This window comes from Cavia porcellus, unplaced genomic scaffold (genome assembly GCF_034190915.1).
Source record: "Cavia porcellus strain 051 isolate PalLab524CR breed Dunkin Hartley unplaced genomic scaffold, mCavPor4.1 scaffold_9, whole genome shotgun sequence".
In the NCBI taxonomy this organism is placed as follows: domain Eukaryota; kingdom Metazoa; phylum Chordata; class Mammalia; order Rodentia; family Caviidae; genus Cavia; species Cavia porcellus.
Genome location: NW_026947492.1, coordinates 9,005,900 through 9,013,749, shown reverse-complemented (window position 1 = coordinate 9,013,749; position 7,850 = coordinate 9,005,900).

Here is a 7,850-nt window from a genome sequence, read left to right as displayed (position 1 = left end):
GTAGCTCACACCCCCCTCCACCTGTCCTCCTTTCCAGCCTTGGTTATTCTTAGAATTCTTCCCTCATGTGTACGCTGAATAGTGCTCATGTTTATGGAGGTACCAGGTTCCTGAGCACAGGGCATCTTAATTCTGACTTCCCCTTCCCTCGCCTGTCTCCTGGACCCCCTTCTCATGTGCAAGGGTTCCCTTGTTTTCTCTCTCGATGTTTTATTACCACAACTACTTTTTTTTTTGTCTTTTTGAGACAGGGTCTCTATGCAGTTCAGGCTGGCCTTGAGCTCACTTTGGAGCCCAGGCTGGTCTCCAACTTGCAACGATCCTCCTGCCTCAGCCTCCTGAGTGCTGGGATTACAGGCATGAGCCACCACGCCCGGCTTACCACAACTACTGTGAAGATACATTCATCACCTTGTGAATACCATTAGCAACCCCCCCCATCTCCCCCAGCCCTAGACAACTGCCAGTCTGTCTCTAGATGTATGCATGCTGAACTTTCAGATAATTTGTAAGGTTTTCAGTTTCATCCATGTTGTAATATGTGTTGCTTGCCTTTTTTATGACTGAATGATACTCCCTTGGGGGGATATACAGATTCTATTTATCCATACGTAATGTGGTGGGCATATAAGTTGTTTCCACTTTTTGGTTATTATGATTAATGCTGCCATAAACAATTCATGTACATGTTTTTGGATATATGCTTTTGTTTTTCTTGGGTATATACACTACCTAGGAGTAGAACTGTTGAGTTGTATGTAATCCTATGTTTAACTTTTCGAAGAATTGCCAGGCTGTTCCAAGTACGTTGAGAGTTTTCTGTCCGTCTTTGCCAGGACTTTTATATCTGACTTTTGATTATCACTGTCTTGGTGGAGGTGACTGTGTATCTCAATGGTGGCTTTGGTTTTCACTTTCCAAACGGTTAATGATGTGTTGAGCATTTTTGTGTGTTTTATTACTTACTCAATCATTTGCCCATTTTCGTACACATGACGTCCCAACTGTGTGATGGTTAATCTTGGTTGTCAGCTTGAGTGGACTGAGACACAGCCGTGAAGTTACTGAGGGCCCTTCTGAATGTGTTTCCACTGCCAGCTGGCACACGGGACAGTGCCCTCTGGGGGCCTTGTCCCGAGTTAGGCCGCACTCTCCAGGAGGCTGGCTGCTCAGATGGACAGAGGTGGAAGAGGAAGCACATGCAGCTCAGGCGCTGTCCGTTTTCTGGCTGCTGTGAGGTGAGCAGCTTTGCTCCTTCCTGCACAGCCTTCTGGCACAATACATTGCCACACCTCGGGCCCAGAAACGGTGGAAGCAGCCGGTGCGCAGGCGGCCTCTGAAACAGCCCGGTACACCTTTCCTTCTCCGAGTTTACTTTCCTAGGAACTTTTGTCATGGGGATGAAAAGCTGATAGGCACACACATGTATGTCATGCATCCTATGGGGGGAGCCTGCCCAAAGCCTGTGTATGTAGTACACAGCAACTCGTCTTACTAGTAAATGTCTGGAAGCTGGTGGGCACCACTGTGAACACCTTAGAATTTCAGAAGCAAAGGTAACGTGCATCAATCCTATGCTGTCTCAATAAACAGTATTTAAATATTTAGACAAAATTTTTTTCCTGATGTATGTATTTTTTGGCAGAAGATGTGAAGAATTCTTTATATGAGTCTGAGGATGTAGCTAGTGATACAGTGCTTGTCTAGCATGTGTGAGGCCCTGAGTTAGAGCCCCAGTACCAAAAACAAAACTTTTATATACAAGGACAAGTCTCTTACCAGATACATGATTTGCAAGTGTTTTCTTTTTTTTTTTGTCTTTTTCCTTTTTATCGGTACCGGGGATCGAACTCACGACTGCCTGCTTGCAAGGCAGGCGCTTATGCCGCTGAGCTAAATCCCCAGCCCCGCAAGTGTTTTCTTTTATTCTTGAGTTGTTGATGGTTTTTAAGCCTATACAGTTCTTAGATAATTTGCATTTAGGGTAGGGTATTATGTTATACCATAGTATATAACTAAAATATATCAAAGCAGATCCTGGCTATACCCTGAGAAACATATACAAGCTCTAAGTAATGTATAAGTATGTTCATGGATAGAAGAAACTAGCAACAACTCAGATAGCCATCACTAAGGGATGATAACTGAAATGTTATATGGGCATATATATCGTGGTATTATTTTTTAAAGTCAGATGTAAACTGTTAGGAACTTACTGACACAATAGACTTAGAGATGAACAAAATACAGCAAAAATCAGCTATGTAGATCAAATACAGTTGGGCGTGATGGCACACACCTCTGTAATCTCAGCAATGGCAGGCTGAGGCAGGAGGATGGCAAGTTTGAGCCCAGTCTGGGCAACTCAGTGAGGCAGTGTCTAAAAGGTTAAAAAGGGTTGAGGTGAGCTCAGTGAGGAGGGTTAATACCACAAACAACAAAACAAACACTAAATGACTATTTTTGGGTGCTGTGGGCTGACCCCAGGACCTCACTTATGCTAGGTGAGCTTTCCACCCACTGAGCCGGGCATGGGAACATGAGTTTTAAGGGTGAACTGACTAGAATAGGGTCTGGGGAAGAACAGGACTAGAATGGAGAGTGAAGGGGAAGGCAAAGATCGGCCTGGAGGGAGGTGTGTGTAGAGCTGGTATTCGTGAGGTGGGAGAGCCCACTTTAATAAGAGCTCAAAGTAAACTGAGACCCCACAGTCAGCACTTCACAGAGCTGGGTGTAAAACCTAGCGGGTTTTTTAAATGTGCATGGCTTGTCCTTTTATTCCTTGCTAAAAACTTTTTGCAGTAACTTACATTTTTTATTAGTACATTTTAGATATATATATATATATAATGCGACCTTCCTTCACATGGAATTTGGTGATACATCTTGCTTCTTTCTTTTCCCGCTCCCCTCCCTGCTTCCCCTCATTTATAAAAGGTTTGTTTCCATTTTTGCCTTCTGTTCTCTTTTTGGAAAGCTTTAAAGGTCCAAAATAGCTGGGTGGAGTGGTGTATACTGTAGTCCCAGTACGCTGGGGGGCTGAGGCAGGAGGATTGCAAGTCTGAGCCCAGCCTGGAGAACTGAATGCTTTAGTGAGACCTTTGGGTGCTGTTTCCAAATGAAAAGATAAAAAAAAGTGGGGCTGGGACCGAGCTCTGTGTGAAGTTCCTCAGTTCAGTCCCCAGTACCACGGGGCAAGTGGGGGACAGGAGGAAGCTTAGGCAACAATGAAGCTGTTACATCCGGATACTGTCTGCCGTTCAGAAACATACACGTGTGCCGTACTTTATAAGACGTTAACATTAAAGGAGTTGAGTGAGGACTATACTATTTTCTAAGTTTCTATAAGTACAAAATTATTCTAACTAAATAAATCTTATTTTTGAGAAATGGCCCAAGAAACAGAGATGCTGGACCCTGGATTCTGCTGTTAGTACTTTTGAGAGTGTACTATCGCAAGCTGCTTTGCAGGCTGGCGTCTCGCCTTGAGCAGAAGTGGAAGCAAGTATATTCAACCCCTCTGCACCGGAAAGTTTTGATTTCCTAGAGGCCCAGCTTTAAACTTCATTTTTCTGGGTTCCCATTCTATTTCTTAGGCTCAGGGACTTTAGAAATCTTAAATTGCTTTTTTTTTTCCTTTGCGAAGTACTTCATTATCTATTTTCCAGCAGAGACTGAGGTGTAAGGAAAGACGACGGATTCTATTCCAGGTAAAAGCGCATGAAGTCTGTCTTCCTCCAGCTTTCTCCCTTTCCGAGTAAGGCGAGTCCTGTAGGGCAGACCCAGGTCTGTCCAGTTTGTGGCTGTCGTTCCCGATGGTGGCCACTAGAGGGCAGTGTGACATGCTATTCTGAACTCGGGAGAACAGGGCCTACATTTATACGTGCATACTTCAAAATAGTGGATCTTGGACTCCCTTAAGGATATAGGTGGCAAAATTCAGTTGCATATCTCTCCTCTTCTGTCTCCACTTCAGATTCACAGACACAGCCTTATCTCCAATGTAGCAGAGATTTTCAAGAGAGATAATGTATTTAGATTTTGATCAGAATTACTCTTTCTTGGGTTTTGGAAATCTTTTGTACCTGATGTTTTTTTCTCTCTTTTGATCAAATTCAGACCACCTTGGCTCTTTTTCTTGTGCCTTCTCCTCTACTATCAGGTTAGGCTTAAGGAGAGAGCAATAACTGGGAGACACTGACTTGTATGTGTTAAAAGGGTAAACCCTTTGGTATATGAATTACATTTGGATTAAAAATGCAAAATAGAAAGCAGATACTCTGGCTCACACAGAATATAACTGTTAGTGGTAGCTGAGGAAGCCTTCATGCCTTGGGATTGACTTGTTGGTTAGAGGGAATTGCTCTGTCCTCCTCTTCCCTAGGGTCTCTTGGAACACAGTGGCCCCTGGGACACACAGTGTGTCATTCCTTCCGAAGTGGTTACCCAGCCTTGCCCAGTTAGTGTCCCCAGCAGCAGGGTCAGAGTCAGGGTGGAGCTGAGCAACCCACCGAGGAGGTTGAGCTAAGCCAAGCGAGCTGTTGTGAGACTTCAGTTGGGAGATGTGTGTTCTTACCTGTGTATCTTTACAGAAGTTATTTGGGCAGTGTCTTTCCCTTGATGTACTTTTTTTGAAGCCCACATTCTGGAGCCGCCCTGTGAAATTAAGCAGAGAGGTTGTGGTGCTGGGCTAGAGTGAGCCACATCTCGCTTATGCCATGGGTATTTTTTGTTTGTTTGTTTTTTGTTTGCCACACATGTTGAGTTACCATGCAGAGGAGTGGCTCATTCTCTCTTTCGTACCTGAATGATTTCCTGTGCTCAGTTGAATAGCTGCCTGTGTCAAACCGAATGTCATTGACCTTGGGTTTACACAGTTCCACCTTTTCAGAAAACAAGGGCATGTAGGTAGTCCTGGTGGTTTGGTCCTCAGTTGGTGCTTGTGAACCCACCTAGTTTGGAGGGGGCAGAGTGCAAACAGCTGATGAAGTAAGTTACCCTCCCATCTCTGCACGTCACATTCAGCTGAGAAATTACAAGGAGTGTCACTTCTGTCCCCAGTAAGACTGTATTCCCTGGTTCTTAGCAAGGCCTGTTTTCTTTCTTTTCTTTTGGCAGGAGAGGAAACATTTGTGTGGAGAGAGTAAACCTGCTCAAAATTTGCTGAGCTGAGAAAGGAAGAATTTAAACTTCATTCTTCTCCCTGGAGTTCTCCCCGCCCATCCTCGTGCTAGTAGCAAGGGGAGATGTGAGGACCGTTTTGCCCTTGTAGTTCTTACCGGAGGCTTCCCATGGGGTCTGGAATGAAGTCCACGGTGCACACAGGGCTGAGCTCCCCAGTCCTGGCAGAACGGCTTCCTGGCAGTTTGGGTTTGGAGCTTGGCAAACGTGTTAGAGCGGTACTTACCCTTGAGTCTTTCTAGCAGGGGGTTGGGAAGAGGTAGAGAGAACATCTGGGAAGAGAGGAATGCCTGCTTGGGGAAATGCTAATATTTCACTTGCTGTTCTTTATTAAATATTATGTGTCAAGTACATGTTAAGTGCATACTCACAGTTCCTGTGCATCAGAGATGGAGAATTGCTGAAGACTAGAGAAAGTCAAATTCTGAGATTCCCAAGAAAAGTGAGATTTGGGTAAAGTCTCTCCTTTGTTCCTGGTCCCCTGAAGAAGGGGTTAGGGCCCTGTGCTGAACCTCTTGACAGAGAGCTTGGGCACTTTACTGTGGTCACCGTGTCTCCATCGGACTTGACGGTGCTCTTCCCATCCTGCACTTGCGTCTCCTGCGTTGACCAGCTCAGCTCCTGACGCACTGGGGCACCGGGCTGCCAGCGTGGAGCCAGCTCCTTCTGTACCCCCTGGGGGTATTTGCTGCATGGAGACAAGTACCTCTGTAGGTTGGGATCTACCCCTGGGGCCAGTCCATGTCACTAAACAGAAGGGCGCTATGTCCTCAGCTTGCTGGTTTGCCTGCATGTGGGGGTTTGCCTAAACTAGGCTGTGTGTTTTCAAATTCTTTGAAGTTAAAATTTCTTTAGTGCTTCTCTGAAATTTTTGTTATTTTACTTGTTTCTTTTCTCACTCTTCAGTTATCATGCTGCAACTCAGCAGAGAGGATGAGATACCTGCAGCCACAGGACAGGGCCTGGAGGGTGTTTCTTAAACACTCTACTAGACAGCTAGGTGCTGTAGCCTAGAGAATTCTTGGGAAATAGGAATGTGGAAGTGTGCTTGCTGGTGAGGAGAGTGGCTGTCGCCGTCACTAGGATGGTGTCCTGGTCACTGGGATGAAGATTCTCTCTTTATCTGTAACTCTGAATTAGGACTGCTGTTCCTGAAATATTTGTGGAGCACAGATTTCTGTCTTTGGGTTTGAGCTGGGCATTCTAACCGCATAGAAATGAGTTAGAGGATGTAGGGTCATTTTGCCCCAGGCAGCCAAGTGGAAGGCCAGAGTCCCCACGTTTTCATGGGCGTGGATAAACCTGGCACCTCCACCTCCTGACTTGCACTTGGGGTTTTATTTCCCATGGATGCACAGAGGAAGCACCTGACCCCCAGTACGAACAGCATGAAGTTTGCATTTACGCAAATGTTAGGCGAGGTGGGAAGTAAAGCTGAGCTGGGGGAACTGGAGATTTCAAAGCACTTAGTTCTCTGCAGTTGCGCTTCCAGAGTGACGTCTTGGAAATAGATGGGAAGCCAAGATCTGAAGTGATTACTTCTGTCTTCAGAGATCAGACCCTCTTCCTGCCACCCCCCACAGAAGCCGGTGGCTCGCTGACAGTTCAGGTTACTCACCTGATCCCCTGGCTCCCCTTGTCTGAGCCGGGGGTGAGTAGTTGACTCCATACTGGGGTTTGGAAGTTGCTCAGACACTGGTTGACATATGCCACATGGCCCGTGTGCACTACTGGTGCTGTTTTTCTGCCCTGCTTGTGACCTGGAAGTATCAAGTGACCAAGAACAGGACTTTGGAAGGAAGTGTGATGAGCAGTGTCCATGTTGTGGCCACCTAAGGGGAGGAAGAATGCAGAGGGCCTCCCCTTGCGAGGAGTCAAGTTACAGTAAGGAATCTGAGCCCCAGTCTTTGGCTCCTGCTTGGGTAGCTCCGGGTAAAGAAGCCTTTTCCTGTTTCTAGACCTTTCTTCCTCCTTGTGTCTACTGGGGATAGTAGGCCGAACTATATCAACATTTTTTCATGTCACTCTTCTGGGCTGCCTCTCCAAGATACATATCAAAGGACCTTTAGTATAGAATCCCAGAATGGCCTCCCTGCCCTGTTTGGACCACCTGAATTTGGAAGCCTAGACTGCAGGGCTGGCCAGCAAGCTTCCACCACTGAGGTCTGTCTGGGGCACAGGACTGGCTCTGGATGGGTACAGGGAGTGAGCAGGGAACAAAGGTTCAGATTTTGCTTTATGCAGAATGATACTCCTCTGTCCCGTTACTTGTACCCTGCTGGGCTAAGTGTCACCTGAGTGGGAAGGTTTCATCCTATAGTACGTCACAGGCTGCCCCTTCCTGGGCTGGAAAAACGCTCTGCAGGTTGTACCGAAGGGGAGCCACTGAGTCTTGAAGTAGTGGTTGGGGCATCTTGGGGGTTGCATCTGGAGTGGAGCCCTGACGAGGGGCTCCAGGCGGTATTTCACATCTTCTGGGGCTATCTCCTCCTGGGCCGCCTTCTGTAAAGCAAACCCTGCTGCCACTTCTGCTAGCGGGAAGTTCACTTGTTCAGAGGACTAAACAGGGGAACAAGTTATGGTTCCCTTACTTGTAAAATCAGGATAATACATCCCTTTCTGGGGATGTTATTGAGAAGATCCCAAATGAATCTAGTATGATAGCTAGT